We start from the raw sequence: 18,329 nt of genomic DNA, 5'->3' as shown, positions 1-18,329 counted from the left end.
CTCTTATTTTAAGAATGTTGCACCTTATGCACCAATACATATATATATAGCTACAGAAATACAGACATCTAATACTCATAAAATGTCTGTCACACAAGTGAAATAGTGAAAAATGCAGACTGCAGATGAATTCATGATATTATCTATTACCAGGAGTCCCAGCCCTGCCAGCAGCTGCAAACACAAGCTCTGCAGGGATTCGAGGTCAACAGAAGAAGCCCATACGTGTAACCTAATAGCGCAGGATAGGCAGGAATGAGTTTCAGTGCACAAAGGGCAATTTCATGGTCATCCCCTTTGGATCGCTGATGGGAATTGGAAGCTGAACTGCTATTTGTGCCGTTGAAAATCTCTCCTGTAATACTAACAGCATTCAGACAGAATGGTGATAGGCTTTATTAAAAAAAAAAAGTAAACGTGGAACCTGTTTTCATCTAATGCTGTTTAAGAATAGAAAAGTCAGTCGTCCGAAGAACAGAAAATTTTTAAGTGTTCACCAATGCAGCAACATGTCTTTGATTAAGCTATTTTTATCAGTGCTTATCATGGCTGCAGAGATCATTGCACCTGGGCGAGGGGGTCCCCTTAACACTGGGCGAGCCCTCGAGGGGCACTCAGCATCCTCCGCATTTCGGGAAGTGCCGCGCATTGGCAGCTGAGATACACGCAGCTGCACCGTTCATATAGCAAACAGCCACCTTAGCCCCCAGCTTCAGGCCTTTGCTCGTCTATATTTAGCCTTCATTTCCCCCCAGGAAATCCCTCCATAACTTGGCCGTTTGTGACTCTGCTTGGGGAGTTTCTCAGTATCGTTCTTGTGTGGCATTAGCAGAAGAAAACCTACATTTCTGTGTGTAAGGGGACTTTGCTCATGGCCTTGGCAGAAGCCAGGCATGCAAAGTCCTTGTTTCGGGTAGCTACTCTCTCTTTTAATACATTTCATAACATGCAGTAATCTTATTATGGTAGGTGGGTTATTTTTACAAAGAAAACAAGGCTTTTTCCCTTAAAAAGACTGCTTTCAGAGCTGTTTCAGCCCTCTAAGAAAAAAACAAGGATCAGGCTGTGGTGGCAAGTCTTCTACGAAACCCAGGGGCTGATTCACTCTTCGTGTTTCCCTCAGCTCCAGCGTGTGCCCCGTGGCCGTCCCCACCCACGGACCCCACAGCTGGCCCCACGCAGAGGGGACACGCTTCCCCCACGCTGCAGGGACATCCATCGCTGCCCAGCTTCGCACCCGACCCCGAGAGAGGAGGAGGAGGAGGAGGAGAAGGAGGAGGAGGAGGAGGTCTGTGCTGCGCCAAAGTCAACCCCTGGGTTTCAGATTATGATCCCAAATCTTTCTGAAAATTGAACAATTGGCTTAATAACAGGAAGTCGGGAGCGAGCAAATTACTGTTCTTCTACCCAGAACAGGAGGCTGAGAGAAGGAGTTGTGTTTTGGCAGTGACAGTTAATTTCCATGTCTCACTAAAACAACACGGCTTATTCGTGTATTTTCAAGACTGTTTTTCATGTAAAGGATAAAAGAGCAGGTGCCCCTTTTTATGAGGCACCAATCCGTTTTGGCTGACGGGGTTGTATCGGTGAAGGAACCGGATTTACTCAAACTGCCTGGGTAAACAAGGTACCGGTCCTGTAGCCCTCCGATACCAGGCCCTTAGGGGAAAAGAGGTGAAACACATCGCCTTGACCGGTTTCTCCTGGGCAAACTGGGCTCAGCTCCCAGAGCCAGCGCAGCGAGCATCCCAGAAGCCCTTTCATTGTGCAAGTTCCCTGAACTGTTTTTCCCAGAATAAGGTCAACATTTGGGGGTGGGTGTCAATGACAAGTCACCAGAAGGCTAAAGAGAGGCCTTTGCTGCTGGGGCCCATGCACATGCCTGGCTACCGAGGGGTGAAATGGGTGGTTGTCCCTGGCCCAGGCGCCAAACCGTATCCCATCTGTCCTGGAGAGACACTGTGTGACCAGCAACAGAAAAACTGGGCAGCCGAGGATCCTCCTGGGATGTGTGAGTCAAATCCTTTCCTACACCTGGGACAACATTAGCATAACTGAGGCTCTGCTCAGTGCTCAAGTCCCCGCTGGTCCAGACCCTGGACCGTCCGCAGAGACCCTGCTCCTTTGCCCATTGGCAAAGTCTCTACCCTTAAAGAAAAAAGAGTCACTCTTGTACAGAGCACACACAAAAGTGGATTACTCGATAATATCCTGACTCTTTCCAGCAGCAGTTCTCCTCGGTGGAAGCACAAGCTGACGTTCTCCTTCGTACCTGGCATGAACCTCTGGCAAGCAGGGGGTGAAAAACGTGACAGGCACCAAAAGGGAGCCCAGCTAACAGGGCATGCTGTAAGACAGACTCAAAGGCCTGCACAGAGACACAACAGTGATAAGAGAGAAGCAAGAGCAACCAGAAGTGTGCATGTCAAAAGGTGTAGGTCATGATGATCCCATAACAACATTTGCACAGAGTTTCTGGAACACAGTCTTTGAAGGGATAAGGCTGTATTTTGACTGAATGTGATCTGAAGGCTGTTGTGGCTGCTTTCTCTTGTACCATCCCAGAATCAATAAAATGTAAAAAACAAGCAAGCAAGCAAGCAAAATGTGGCATGCTGTTCAACTGAACAGCAACCTTTTTCTTCAGGTTACGCTTAAAGACGAGCAGACACCAAGTGCATGTCTTAATTAGGCAGTTACATAATACGGTCTGAAACAAAGGTTATGACTGAGCAATTTAGGAGCAAGAAGGAAATCCTGAAAAAGCAAACTTCTGAAGTTTTCTATATGAAATAAACAACTTAGCGCATAAGGGAGCCTGGTATCTGAGGTTCAGCACCTTTTGCTAGACGATATATTGACTGTAGGCACAATGCTGTAAAATATCCTGTCCGTTTTATCTTGGGTGGAGCAATAAAGGAAGGAAAGTCACAATAGCTCTCCTCCCTTTATCAAAATAGCCTGTGCCTATCTAAGAATCAAGGATAAATTAATAATAGGGATCCTTTGGGATTTAGACGGCTGCTAGAAGCCAACAAGAGACATGGTGAATATACATACTTGAATGTCATCCAAGCATTTGACACCCTCCGATTTGTACAAAGTGTCTGTGTAGCATCCCTCCAACCAGTTCCTGCGCAGTCTCACAAAATGCACTAAAACAGCCCTCTTTTTCTAAAAGCCTCTCTTCCCTTTCATATACCATTTTTATAATCCCTAGCACCCTCTCCTCCCAAAGAGATCCAACACATTCCAGCCCCGCAGCCTGCCCAATCGCCCGTCACCTTCGCCGAACGGCACCTTCGGTGTGTCCTCAACTTAGGCGTTTCATGGCCCAGCGGCGCAATGTCAGGTTACATCAGCACAGAATCTATCCCTTTGCAGTTTGCATTTCTATTTTCAGCAGCCCACACGGTATCCCTGTTGAATGCCTCCTTTGCGCTTGGTCACATATTGCTCGCACTTGTTTTGCCAACGCTGATGTTTATGTATTTCCTGCATTTAAAAATAAGGGAGCAAAATGTTTCTTCTCTAAGGAAAGAAGAAGAATTAAAACTCGTTATCAGATTTTTAAGCAAAAGGAAAGATGATCAGAGGAAAGACGTCAGAGCTGAGTGACCACAGTCAGAACAGAAGGGAATATATTGCTTTTTTTGTCCTTTGCAGACAGCACAAGAAAGCAGGGACTTATACTGCGACAAGAGGGATTTAGAGGGTAAAAAAATATTATGCTTTGGTAATAACAGTGAAGCACTGAGATAGACTATTGCAGGGGGTGGGAGGGTGCATGAAATCTCTGGTCGTGGGAATGCACCAATGCTAGTCAGGGAGTTTTCAGTAGCATCAACTGTGCCTTGGAGCAGAGGGAAGAAGCAGATTTTTGGAGGGTCCTTCAAGGATCATAGAAGGCCAAGCAAACATGGCCAGAGAGCATGATGGATTGGCGGAGCCAAAAACCCTCCTACTTGCTGCTTAAATAACATGTTATCGTGATGGATTGAATTCTGAATGATATCTACCATCAAACAAGGATCAGGCTGACAGTGCCCAGAGACCTGGCATAGCAGCCAACCTCGAGCCTTGCCCTGGGGTCCTCGCAGCATGGTGTTCAGGGAGACGCACCAAAAAATGAATAGGAAAGACAGGGAAAGGACTTGCACAAGACCAGACTAGGTAATGCCTAATTTTACTGCACAGTGCCTTTTTTGTAGGCCAGTTTGGTTTATTTTATATAACCAACTCACTATCTTGTGTTTGTGCTAGGGGAGTCCATTCCTTGTGAGGCCTTGACTGAAGTGAAGCTTATGAACAGGGTAGGGGAGTAACCCGAGCAGAGGAGGCTGGTGGGACAAGTTCATAAAGAACGTGGTAGCAAATAGGTGAAGCCTTTCTTTACATGTGATGGATGAACACAGGATCTCCAGCTAGATGATGGGGTGAGGGGACACCAGTGGGAAGGATATCAAGAGCTCAGAGGTGAAATGAGGAACTTGCTCATCTACAGAAACTCATGTAATTACAGGGCACTAATTCTGTATGAAACACAGGCAGAAATTCAAGTCTGTGGGTTAACCTTAGTTAAATCTGGGGCAGGTAGGGCGTTCCATGCAGGGTTAATACTGGGTTAACTCAAATTATTCATATCTTGTTTGTCATTTAATGGGAGAAGAATGAATTTAAGGATAGTCCTCATCTTAATGTAGACTGAGACATGATCAAGAAGAGAAGAACTGCTCTGCTGAGGACAGAGGTTTGGGTTAAACAGACAGTGATCTGCACATTTCCTGGGCACATGAGGAAGCGTTTGGCCTCTAACGACCAACCCTTCCTGGAATTTCCCCTGGGACAATGCCATTTTCTACTCCTCTCTCTTCAGGGTTATTTGTAGCTGATACAATCTGGCACTAATTCACCATGAAGGTGTAACCTGCAAACTGATTTCTCCAGGAGCTCAGGCAAAAGACTGGAGGTAACTGAGCTCTGCACGGAGAAGGGAACAGGCACATATGCTCGTTAGTGTTTTAAGGGCTGCCGCATCCCAAGAAAGAGAGAGAAAGAAACAATGCACATTTTCTCATGATTTATGCAACTGCTACGAAATATTTGTTATACATTTCCTTTGGGATGTATTTCAGTTCAAAACCTGTGATACCAGCTGACAATGAGTTACATATTTATTTTGCAACAGTGCAGGCCGATGTTAATTGGAAGCATGTTCTGTTTGACTAAGCAGGTACAATAACTCTAAAATATCCACTGTCATTTAACAGGCCTCTACAACGATGTTAATCATAGTACTTTTTCTAAGCTACAAAAAAGTCAGTGCAGCAATGATCGAGTACGCTAGAGAGTAAAGAAACAGTTGGCCAGGACCAGTCAAGAAGGAAAGTTTTCTTTTCTAGAAATGTTGTGTTTTCATTGAAAAATCAAAAAGCTTTCAACTGTGTCCAGTACATTTTTCACTGTCAGATGAAAACTTCTAGTAATTTCAGGAAATGTCAATTTTTGCCCCCATGGAAAGCAAACCTTTTTTGTAAAAAGGTGATTTAAGTTACGAGCCCCACTTCCCACTGAGGAACAGTCTGGATGGAAATCTGTGACTCGTTTTTATACGTGGTCTTTCTGCACTCTCCAGCAATCACGTTGCGTCTGCAAACATTAACTCGTTGTGCTGTGGCCCAACCACAACCATGTGTGATGGAACAAGAATACTGTATCCATCATACAGATGAAGAAATGGAGACACAATGAGGTTACAGCAGCTCCTATTAAAAAGCCAGCATAGCTGAAAGCATAACAACACTTTTCATCATTGTCACTTGCATTATATTATCCTGCAGGATCATGCAAGCAAGACAGAGGCTGCAGCGTGTACCACGGTGTGCAAATACACATAAGGAGACCATTATAACTCTTGGGACAGAATTTAATATTAGCTATAGCAACTCTCTTGTGACAGTCACTGTACAGAACTAAACAGTTAATATGCAGATGCTGTGGGACAACCAGGAAACTGAGGCACCAAGACAACTCCTAAGATGGCACATTAAGTGGAAAAAACTGTGACAGCACTGTGATAAAAAGACTTTCAGACCTTGAAATTTAAGAGAATCTACAATCCAGATCTTTTTTTAAGATAACACAAGGATCTGCATTTTATCCCTATATTATTTATATAGATAAATGGCTAGAAATAATATACATGAGTGTGGATAATGCAGCAATATACTTTTGTGGGTGGTGAGGAAACGACCAGAGGAAGATTTTCGATGGCAGATCTCAGAATGTCCTGCCCAATGCCCCAAACTGGTTTCCCCCATCGGAGAGACCCATCCCAGGCACAGAAATCTGCTTTGCGTGACAGCGCTGAATGTGAGAAATCATCTGCTAATTTCAAAGCTGCAACAAGGCTTTTCTTATTGCCATATCTCGCCAAACACTCTGGGAAAAACAAAAGTGTGTTCTCAAATTAGGTTATCTTAATTTTTCAGGTGTTAAGCACTGTTTCCTTCTTCAGATAAGAGAAAAAATGTGGGGCTTTTAAATTATTTCTAATTCCAACCTCGTGACGATTTTATGTACCTGGCACCCTCTGCGTTGCTATCTGGAGCGTTCACAATTGGCGAGAAGTATTTCAGTAACACTTTTGTGGGAGCAGAGTTGAGCAAAGTTTCAGCAGGGTCCGTCAGCACTAAACTTCCCTACACGGCTAACATAAAAAACAGGCCTTTCCCCCATATCACGAGGAGATTTAAGAAACCACCGAAACCTCAAAACATGCAGGTCTGAAGAAGAAACCGGCACGGATTGACTCAAGGGGGAGCCAGGGCCAAACGCGCCGATACAAACACGCGCACAGCAATATTAAGTAAATAGAAAAAAAACGAGCGAGCAGAGGCATAATGAGATGTCATGTGGATCTATGACAAGGAATCCACTGCCTGAAAAAACAGGTTCCTCGGTATGGCCGGACTGGCTTGCTGCCTTGAAGAAATACAGAGCGATCTCTAGCGAAGGAAAATTCCATGAAAGAGCGTAGTAAGGACATCCTGATCTCCGCGGCTGCATATTCCAAGAAAAACAGCCAGCGGCCCAAACCAAACCCCAAACAACGCAAACCTCAGAAACGTAAATAAAAATTAGCAGGAGAAAGAAGCCTTCGGAAATTCGGGAAAGCAGAGAAAGCAGCAGCCCAGCCGAAGGCACCGCAGAACATTAAAAACTCCAGCCTGTTATTTGCTCATTGCACCATAGTAAATGCACGGCCTATCTGCTACGAAACCGTCCCTGGAAGCATGAAATTTGGCTTGCCAGAGCACAACAACATGCCTGTTCCCCAAAACGGGACGTTTCGGGTGGACTTCAGTGCCAGAGTACAGGAACTTTCCATCCAAAAGCCAAAGAGGAGATCTACCATGCTGGTGCAAGCTCCTCACGGAGGAAGAAAGGCATCGTATGTTCTCCATCCCTTGGACGATGGATGCAAGTCCACGGGTAAGAGCATCTATTTCCAGACACTACAAAAAGCCACTCGAAACAAAGGACCCTCTCAAAGCGACAGAAGTGGTGGTGAGCGTATGATTGCAAGTGCAGCTGACATCAGATAAAAACAGTCTCCAGGAAAAACAAAATAGGCTCAAGTACTGTGCCTTTAAATAATAAGCTCTTCTCTTCCAGATGATTTTAATAAGCCCAGGCACATGTGTTGTAACCCCTTGATGCAGTACAATATGAATAACCAAATAAAAGATCTCTCCAGATTTTAAGATTTACTGTTTGCAATGGGAAAAGGCCAACCAGATGACATCATTATACTTCAAATGTGAATTACTGCCAAGTTTGGTAATACTAAACTGGAGAAATTGATCCTCTATGTTTTTGCAGAAAAACGATTTTTGGCTTCAGTGGTGATTTTTTCTTTTGTTATTTATGTAACTATAACGTTTGTGTTTAGCAAACTTCAATTTTAGTTAAAACTAGAGCCAGAGTACCTTATCTTACAGGTTATTTGTTTTCAGCCATCTGCTTAGCTGGAAATTATTGAGCTTGACAATTTACGGGTTAAAGAGTCAATGGATTATGTTGGATTATTCACAAAGAGCCAAATTCTAGCTCAGGCAAAACCGGAGTTGGCTTCGGTGGGAGTCTGCCTGATGAGGATGTCAGGATCTTGGTCCCTGTCTGGAAGACGTAGCTTTGTTTGCCTTTAAGGACAAAAAAATCATACGTATGCAACAATAACGCCTTTTCTTGTAAGACATCTGGATTTCTGGAAGTATAAAGCCATGATACTCCGGCAAGCATGGTAATACTATACTGCTTTTATGTGCCATCTTTCTTCAGGGACTCTCTGACTTATCTCCCAGGAATATTTTCAAACACCCCCTTGAATGAGGTCCACTAAAAATTGGCCAGCCCACTGTGGAGCTGAAGAGATCGAGTCCCAGAGAGGCTAAGTCGCTAGCCCAAGACTGCAAAGTGATTCACAGGCAGAGCTGAAACCAAAAACCACAAGGCTCTTTTTCCCACACCCCGGCACACCACTTCTTTCAGACTGTTTGTTGACGATGTGAATGAGAACGGTTGCGAAGTTTTGTACAGCAGACAACGCCGGTAGTTTTGTATCGAGGGCTTACTAAAATTCCCTTGTTTTCCATGGCACAAAAAGATTCCGAAACTACACGCTGCAGCACTGTTTGTAGACAAATCCATATCCTCGGGGCCAGGAAAATGTGCTATTTTTTATAGCATACGCAAGTACATTTATTAAAGCAGCCGTGTATGCACGGAGTTGCGCTGGATCTATTTGCTTTGGAGAGGAAGCCCCAAGCCATACAAATGCTATTATACTTAAAAATGCGTCACATGACGCCCCAGCGTCACGTGCTGCGCTGCTCTGCTGCTGGTCCGAGGGAGGGGAGGCGATCGCTGGAGCCTGGCAGACCCCAAACGGTGCAGCTCAGCTGCTTTTGCTGTTGCCATTTGTTGACGAGGGCGAAATCTCCTAGTTGTGGACAAGGTTTTTTCTCCACATTCACGAAGAGCAGGTCCAAGGTGAGAGTGGAATAGATTTACATTAGCTGTAATGAAATCGCAAAGATTCATGTTTGAGGAGACCCAGAAGTCATATATTCTAGCAAGTGGCCCGTCATAACAATCTTGCTGCACTTTATCCTCCAATTAGTTTGCTGATGTTTTAGCCAAATGTTGCCATTAATTTCTTTCTTTAAGTAAATACACATCCATTCCCTACCGGGGCTTGTAGCCATGGATGTAGTATGGACCAACACATTGTGAAACCTTTTTTGTATTGCAGGAGAAGGTTGTGGGTTAAATTTTCCTGGAAACCATCAAGTATAGCAGTGATCCTTCTACGTGCATCCGTGCGAGGACCAGGAATGGGGAATGCTCGTAGCTACCGCTTTGCACCAGCTAAACCAGCCCAGGGGACTGGGACTGTGGCAGGTGAGGAAGGGCTCCACGAAAGTCCTTCACCAGCGCTGTGAAAACCAGCTGCACCAGGAAGGCGACAGTAAGTGTCTGGCGGATGTGGTGGTAGGAAGGGAGCCGGGAGCTTGCCCGCAGCAGCACTGAGAAGGGGAGGATGAGGCCAGAATAAGCACAGGAACTGAGAAAGCTATAAAGGCAACTTCTTGGGCCAAGCACTGGTCGGGAAAGACACTTGGCTCTCCGAGCAAGAAGAGCCTTTCCGGCCCTTTGATTCCTGGTGTGTTGGAGGAAACGAGGCTTCATGGGTTCTCATGGAATAAGCAGGCCCACATCATCGCAGGGTCGGGCTTCAGCCATGCACTTCTCTTCCCACCAGCAAAATGGGAAAGAAGGAAAAAACCCAAAGTGCTAAGTCCTGAATTTTGGCGAGCCGCTTCAGCCAAAAAAAAAGGTTAAGAGCCTCTCTGCTTACAGCGAAAACCACCGTTTGAACTGTGGGCAGGTCCAAACTTAGTGAGGTTTTTGTAGACCAGTTCTGAGGGGATTCGGGGTGGAAAGGTTCACACACCTCATTAGGGACCCAGCGACGGAGCAAAAGCCGTGCTCTGGACTCCTGCCAGCGGCTAGTTTTAGTCATAAAGGCTGGCATCTGGGCCGGAGAGATCCGAGGCAGCTGCACGCGATGCAGCATCGCTCTCCTACATCCTCCTGGCCTTTGGAGCTGGCCTGCCTCAAGTGCACGGTTCGGTGAGTTTTGGGTGGCCCAAAGAGCTTTCCGCTGTCAGAACCAAACTTTATGGAAAACCGAGGGGGGTGGCTCAGGGATGACCAATTCTTGGGCATCTAAAGAAGTACAAATATTTACTGCTGCTTTTTTTTTTTTTCCTCCCCCCTAATGGATTTTTCCACTCAGCTACATGGACATGCTCCACTATTCACAGATCTTGTAGGAGATGATGGGCAGATATCTGGGATGGGGATGAGAGTAGAAAACCTCTGCTCTTACGCTCTTTACCATACTCCAAGGGGCTCTTGGCAGGAGCAGTGCTAGTTAAATTGGTAGTAGATACGGGAATCTAGGAAGCTAACTAACAGACACATGCTTTAACCAGGGAGTGTGAATGCAATTATATATTTCACAGCAAACAAATCTACCGTTGAGCCTGACAGAAATGTGCCCTCGAGAAAAAAGAATGAAGAACACACAAAATGCTGAGTTCATGCTCCCAAATGAACAGGAACCCAGCCCCAGAAGGGAGAAAGTCAAGGATTAAAGCACAACGTTTAGTGAAAGCTCCTTACATTAGGAGACATCGGTGCACGTGTTTCCTCTGGAGCTTGATTTCCAGTGGGGCCCCAGTCCGTCCATGGGGGAAGGAGGCCAGGTTTGCAGACGTGGCACGTGGCGCGCCGTGCTGCGGAGGTTCCTCAGAGCTGAGAAGCACCAAGAGCCTCCCAGCGAGGGGAAGGTGAAGAAGCTGCAACGCTTCCCTCAGAGAAAAGCACTGGCTCCTTCCAATATCAGGTCCTTTTTTTGTCCTGCTCCTGCCTGAGTGTGGGTCACGTACATCCCAGCGCGCTCACTGATAACCTTGATGTTGCCTTCAAGCACTGCCCAAAGCTAAACAGGGAAGATGAGAGGATAGACAAGGGCACCCGGCATCCCAAACCACAGTCTTCATGCACCCTAAATTTCTCTATGCCACAAATGGAGGGTAAAATCTTAGGCTAAACGAAGCAGGGACCACTGCGGCAGGGTGTTTACAACCAAGAGGATGCTCCACGTTACCATTGCGCTCGCTGTTACGACAGCTTTGTGATTCATTATATTTTACAAATAATCATGGCGAGTTGCCCGACTTTGAACTTCAGTTGGGTGGTGTCCTGCATTTCAGCAGAAGCCTTGCATTTAGCGGTGTCCAACTAAAACATGTAATGTGGTCAGAAATGTGTTTTCCCTTGTTTTAAGAGGAGCAGCGAAAGGAAACTTGGAGGAGGTTCTGGTCCTTTTTTTCCCCCTGCTATTGGATGACTTAAAAAATGAAAGAGAATCTGTTTCTCTGTGAATGTATCCCTTTGGACTATTTTTGAAGCACATTATTTAGAGCTGCACACACAGAATGATTTTTTTTTTTAATTTGGCTGCCAAACCAGAAAAATTAGGAAAAAGCTCATTTCAGATTGACTGATCTTTTTTGTGTGACTATAAATTAAAAATTCTGTTTCATTTTCATATTTGGATTGCTATTTTCTTAGCTTTTAGAAAAGAGTCAGAGTTGTTTTTTCAGGCAAAAATGCCATCTCCAAATTAAACAGGGGAAAATTTCATTAAAAAACAAATAAGACACATTACAGTCCTTTCATTCTCCCTGGTTTGCAGGTGAAACGATCTGGAAGTTTCTTGACTAATTTCTCATCTCAAAAGAACATTTTAGCAATTTCTCTGTTCAATGGAAAATCCTGTGAATTTCCATTACTTTTTAATATAAGGAGATCCTTGGGGTATGACTTCCCAAGTAACTGCACTATTTTAGAATGAATAAAATGATGCAGAGCAACGTTTCAGTGTTACCTTAATTAGCGATGTCCAAATATTGAAATCCCCTAACATTTGTGCCTGGGTAGGGGAGCTCCAGCACAGCCTCAACAGCTTGAAATAAAAAAACATGACCTGAGTGTAAAAACCTGCTGGAATATAATTTCCTTCTCTGGGCATGCAAATCAAAGACAGATGCAGTAATGTCTCCTCGCCTTTCAGGTGCGGAGCCGTGACCAAACACAAGGCACATGCTCAGCCCACCTTGACTGCAAAGTCAAAAGCTTAAGCCGCAACGGAGCAGCATGATTATCCAGTGCCATCTATGTCTCTCCGTATATAAACACGGAGTTATTCCCACTGTTGTCCAAACAAAGTAATGCATTCGGGAGAAATACAGGGAATATGGTATAGATCTTCCTAATACTCTGGAAATGAAATAACAACACGCACTGAAGTGCTACCAGCTCACCAAAGCCCTGAAGGATTTCTTGGAGGTCCCCAACACAAGCCAGGACCCATCTCTCTCTCTTTTTTTTTTTTCTGAAGATACTTTAGCCCACGGTGGACTGCTGGGTACCATCTCCATCAAGGTGCTCAGAAGGAAGAATGAGTCCACTTGACATTTTTTGGTACTAGAACAGGATTTAGGGGAGCAAGGCTAGCTTTTGGTGCAGTCTGCTCATGGCAGCCTCAGACAGCGGGGGACTGGATTTGGATTTGAGGAATGAGAATACCAGGGACTTTCCTCCAAATTACCCACCATTTATCCATCAGTGTCCAGACTCCTATCAAAATATCAACGTTTTGAAACATCACTGGCTTGCATGAGGCTGGAGTTAAATCTTTCCAACACATTTTTCCTGTCAGCAGTCGCACACGGCCAGAAACGAATATCTAAAGAGACGGCATATTAAGAAACTAACCACAATTGGTGTTAATTTGGAAGTGCTAGATTTGAGGGGCCATAAGATTAAAGTTCCCTGAATAGATCTGATTTGTGGCACCAAGTCAACACAGCGTTTTGTGCCGGGTGTGTGAAATTCAGGAATTTGAGTTAAGAGTCATGATGACACTAGGACACCAAAAAACACATAAATGGCTGCAAAAAACCCTCTTTTTCCACATTACTTCAGTATGTATTTTAATGGAATTTTGGATGTACTTCAGCTAATGCTTGGAAAGGTTTTGGGTGTTTTACTATCTTAACCATATGTCAGTACTTCAGTCCTTCCCTGTCAGATTTAGGGTGTCTACAAACCAGCAAAGGAGTCTAATCCGGTGTGTCTGGAAAAGAACAAACCCAGCAGTATGTGACCAAAACAATTCCATTTTTTTGTTGTTTTCTTTTAACTTCCCTGTGTGCTAATATAAGTGTTGTACATGGAGGTGGAATCCTTATTTTAGGGGGAGCTTGGAGCAGATTGCAAACACATTCCTCATCCTCTCCCTGCAAAAACATTTGTGCTTATTTTATGGTTGGGTAGTTGCTCAAATGCCCGTGCAGCTCCTACAAGGGAGCTGGCGCATGGAAAGCGGAAGCACGAGGAACGTCACCCTACGGACCTGGAGAGGACCAGCTGTGCGGTCACCCCATCCCTGCCCATTTCGAGATGAAGATGCTCCTCTCGATTTCTTGTTTCTTCCTGGCACAGCCTTCCTTTGCTTTAACTCTCCTCAATTTAGAGTAAATTAGTATTGCTATTATTATTATTGAAGTAATTTTTGAACAGCCCAGGGAGGCTAGTTAGGAGGAGCTGGCGACATCCTGAATCTCACACAACCTTTCACCCTCACATCTGCGCATTTTCATCAGCCGAATAAAGAGTGAGTGGAAATACTCACACAATTACAAGTTTCTATGTACAAAATGACTGGTTGGATACCCACGTTACTGGGTCCTATGCCAATTAGCCAAGGCATAGTGCAGTAATTCCAGTTTATCCACGCGGCGCACAGCAGTTCATCAGCTCAGTCTTTCCCCTTTAATAAGGGGTTGTGATTTGGTTGCATAGTTTGGTCTCGATTTGTAAACAGAACATATTGCAATGTGAAAAGCTGGTTGTAATCTTCCCGCATGATTTTTAGGGGCACAGTTTTGCACTTCTAAGCAAGGGGACTGGGAGAAATGTCTCCGACATGGATCCCACATCTTCATCCTTGCAGGCCCTGTTCTGAGAAGCAGCTCAGTTGTGACCTTCATGGCCTCAGCAGCACCTCGCTGGGGAAGGCCCTGAATCCACCTGCACTGGGATCAATGACAAAGAGTCGTAGGACCAATGCACTACATCCAAGTTTAAACTACAGCACATGCAGACGCCTTGGCTGCTCCGCACGCAGAGTAGTTAGTATCTGTGTTGCAAAGGATCCAGCTCGTCATAGCCTCCATCTCCCCTGGAAGTGTTGCAATAAAAATCCCTCACTAAAAAACACTGGATGAACCTGGAGCCCTCTGCAGGATTTGTGTCCCCTAATTTCCCCCTCGCTGCTGCTGTTCTCCTGATGCTCTCCCGTGCACTTAGAGTCCCACGGTTATCCGACACCTCCACCTTGTCCCTGTTCTGTCCACAGGCTTCCTGCATAGAGCGACCACTGCGCCAGCGGGAAGTGTGTTATAGGAGAAGTTTCAGAGCAAAGTGTCTAACCAGGGAGACAACAGAGCCTGCAAAGCACCGTCCAAGCCATCTGGTGTCTCTGGCATTACGTCGCTGCGTTTTGCAAGACGTTCTCTAATGGTTCCATACTTTCCACATCTGCCGTGACTCATGGTCTTCCCAGGTACATCAAAGTTGTGAATTCCCCTCAGACATTACAGTGGTTCTCTTATTTTGATGGTCTTCTGCTTCAGCAGCTTTGGCAGGGTTTAGGGAATGCAGTTGTTGATGCAGAGGAAAACAGATTTCCTCCCCCTCCCGCATCAAACAATGATGGTATTTCTACAGAATAACACAATAAGACAGCAAGATCTGTCCAGATTTCAGAGAACTTGCTGTTTTAGGAACGTGCTTTTTCTTCATTTAACTCACTAGTAGCCAGAAGATAAACATGTGAAGGAAACACAGGTAAAACTGGTAGAGGTGATGAACAAGACAGATCTTCGTGAACCGATTCCCCTCCCCTCCCATTAGGTGTACCCAAGGAAGACTTCTGTATGTCAGATAGCCACCCGAGGGTCCCGCACAAATCGATGGAGAGGAATAAGGACATTGGAGGTGTGATGTCTCCTGCAGCATGAGGTGACTGAGGTCCTTTAAGCGCCTGTTTCTCTTCACTGACTCTAATCTGACTAGCTCAGATTTCAACATTGGGTCAGGGAAACAGGCCATTTTTCAAGTCCATGAGCAGATTTTCTGCTGGGGAGGGCTTCCTGCCAGATCAGTCTAGATTTTGCTGGAGCAGCGTGTGTCAACTCTTCCAAACCACAGAAAAAGATAAGAGGACATGGTGGTGTCTTCCCAAGATGGTTAAGCCAAGAACATAAGATAAAACAAAAAGAAACATGGTCTGAGTTTTGGTAGGAATGAAAGATAATAAAACTCAGTAAGTCACTTCCTATCCTTGTCTGGTCCCACCTGCAAGTATAAATTGTGCATGTGATTATATAGGTAGCAGAAGATGTATTGGTTTCTTCCATGAGATTGATCTCTAAACTGATTTAATGTGTGAATCTGTAACCACATTGCTTGTTTCAATTCATCACACCAAGGTGGAATGAACCCTCTGAGATGCTTAAGATGTGATTTTACAACCTGTAAGCAGGCTCCTTTGTTCTACTCCTGCACGCTTTCAATACCTAACACTCCAAATGAGTCTAAAACAAAGAATTCTGAGGTAGAATCAGGACTTCCTAGTCCAGTTCCAGGTTCTGTCTAATTGCTCCTTGGAGACCCAACCAGCAGTGACTTTGCCATTTTAGCACCTTTGCTTTAGCATTAAACAAAGTTAAAATTGCATTTCCTATTAGAGCAGTTGCTGTAGCTGCCACGCAGGAGTTAGGTGATGGTGAAGGAGGAGAAGGGGGCTCTGCCCTCCCAGGAACATGAAGGGATACAGCAGTCTTGCAACTAAGATGTGGTCCATCTAATTCATTTGTCTGAGCTTTCTTTGCCCTATTGGCGTTCCTCTGCAAACAGAGGGAATGAAACCTTCTTTGCAACTTGTCTCAAGTTTCTTTTTCATCAGTGGAATGTATATGAAAATACAGGCGCTTACCATCAAGCATAGATGTTCATTGAAGCTCTCTCAAATAAGCAGTCATCTCAGATTTCCAAAAGAATAGGGACAGCACAACTCTGCTGTTAGAAAAAGGCCACATTTTCAAACAAAACTGCCTCAAATCTTCCTCTTAACCAGCTACTTATTTCAATGCTTAAAAAGACAAACAAGATTTCTCAGATAAGCTGAGCAACTGATCTATATTCCCAGGCAGGGAAGACTGTGATATTGAATTATGTCTTGCCAAACAGCATCCATCCTTGCAGACTCTTGGCTAAATGAACAAGGATTTCCATGGAAAATGACCTAGTGTCCTTCTCTCCCAGAACCTTCGGTAGAGCTATCCACTGGAAGAAGTACTGCTGGGAAAATACTACAAAAAGAGTTCCCAGGAATATTCATTTTAATGCTTTATTAAATGCACTGCAACTGTGTTTATGTTCTTTTTAAGTTTCTCTTTCCAGTAACGAACAAATTTACTGACAAGAACTATTATAGAAGCAAAAAATTAATGGAAAGAAATTTTAAAACACAAGCATTCACGTTGGAAACTTGGCACTAGATCATATGCTCATCTGATCAGGGAATAAAGCCATATTACACTCTCCCATGAATCTAACAGCCAATAAACAAAAAGTGACATTCAAATATTGATAAGTATAATTGACAAAAGATGGACAATTAAGAAAGGTGATGAGCTTGTCAGACAATCCAGATAAGAAAAAGTAAAATTCCATATCTAAATGATTTGTTTGGTGTAATCTGCATTTGACCAAGATACCTTTGGGGGGTGGAGGGGCTGTGCGTCACGCATGTTCGGTGTCACCACCACATTTGAAGGTAACCAGGCACAGGCAACAAGCATCACCCAAAGGCAAAGGGGATGGGGTCTTCTACTCTTGTTGGACACTGGTTATTCAACACTGCACCATCAAACCCATAAGGAGAGCACTATTTACTGCTACATGAGGCCTCCCTCGTTATCCAGTGCGCCTCTGCTGATTTAGATGGAGATATGGCTATTTATGGTCACTGTGGATCTGGTCCCCTTTTCCCCTTCCCCTCCGAACAGCACAGAGCTCTGGGGATACACTTTGCAGTATCTTCCCAAGTGATAACACCAAATTAATGATCTGCTTTTTGGTAAAGGCACGTTTGGGAATGACCCTTCCCTGAAGCTCAAAAATTGGGCCACATTATACAACTATGTAAACATTTTTTTACAGGTTATAGCGACACTCAACAATCATCACATTTGTATTTACTTAGTATAATTACTATTCATTACTTATTTTCATTTTAACTAATCACATGAATAGGAAAGAAAAGATCAGACTAAACTAACCAAAAATAGCCAAAGATGCAATCCAACTACCATCATTGTCATCAAGAATAAAAAAAATCAGACTTTAGAAATGCACTTAAGGGCAACCCAGGCAACTTCTTTAATACGGACACACTGATGACTTTCAGAAAAAAGAATTATATAATTAAAGTTGAACAGGGCTAAAGTATTATAAAATCTGTGCCATCCATCTTTTTTGGTCACCAATGCTAGGATTAAAAATCCAGCAACAAGTAACAGTAGATGCTTCTCACCTGACTTCTGATCCTATTGAACTAGTCTGTGGGAAGCAGATCAGGTTGTTAAGCCACAGAAATTGCCTAGATCTCAGTTACAAAACCCACCTAAAATATAGTGTGCTACAAAACATACTTTTTGACTTAATGCAAAGAGATGGCGATGGAGTGCAGTGGTTGAAAGGGAAGATAAGTAACTATTGATTAGAGCAGTTTTAGTTTTCCTCATTTTTCTATTGCAAAACTGATTCTCTTTAGACACAACAAAAGTGTACAGAGGTTAAGTGTATTAATTTCAAAGAGTGTTTGTTGAAAGAGATACCAAAGAATGTATAAAAATCTTTTGTGCGCTCAGCTTCATACTTGTAGTTGATTCTTTTTCATGAAGAAAAAGTCATGAGGCTTACTGAGTTTTTTTAAAATACTTCATTTTAGCTACAAAGAAGGAAATGATCCATTAGTTTAATAGACTAGTTTTTCAAATATTTATGCTTGATCTGAATGCCAGTATTTTCTCTCTTAACAGATAAAAGGATATTTTTCTTTC

At 44.0% G+C, this 18,329-nt stretch overlaps 2 long non-coding RNA genes across 5 annotated transcripts in view; one reads left to right on the top strand and one right to left on the bottom strand.

The window, feature by feature from the left end:
* LOC112986472 (uncharacterized) overlaps positions 1-18,329 on the bottom strand; it is a 371,351-nt gene that overhangs the window by 50,062 nt on the left and 302,960 nt on the right. The window lies entirely within an intron of this gene.
* LOC135329119 (uncharacterized) lies at positions 8,889-12,075 on the top strand. The gene is made up of 3 exons (XR_010390336.1): positions 8,889-9,054; positions 9,317-9,532; positions 10,593-12,075. It is a non-coding gene; the product is annotated as an uncharacterized LOC135329119 (long non-coding RNA).

The sequence above is a fragment of the Dromaius novaehollandiae genome, chromosome 8 (assembly GCF_036370855.1).
Source record: "Dromaius novaehollandiae isolate bDroNov1 chromosome 8, bDroNov1.hap1, whole genome shotgun sequence".
Classification (NCBI taxonomy): Eukaryota; Metazoa; Chordata; class Aves; order Casuariiformes; family Dromaiidae; genus Dromaius; species Dromaius novaehollandiae.
Note: the sequence above shows the minus strand (reverse complement) of the source record. Positions and strands in the feature narration are given on the sequence as shown.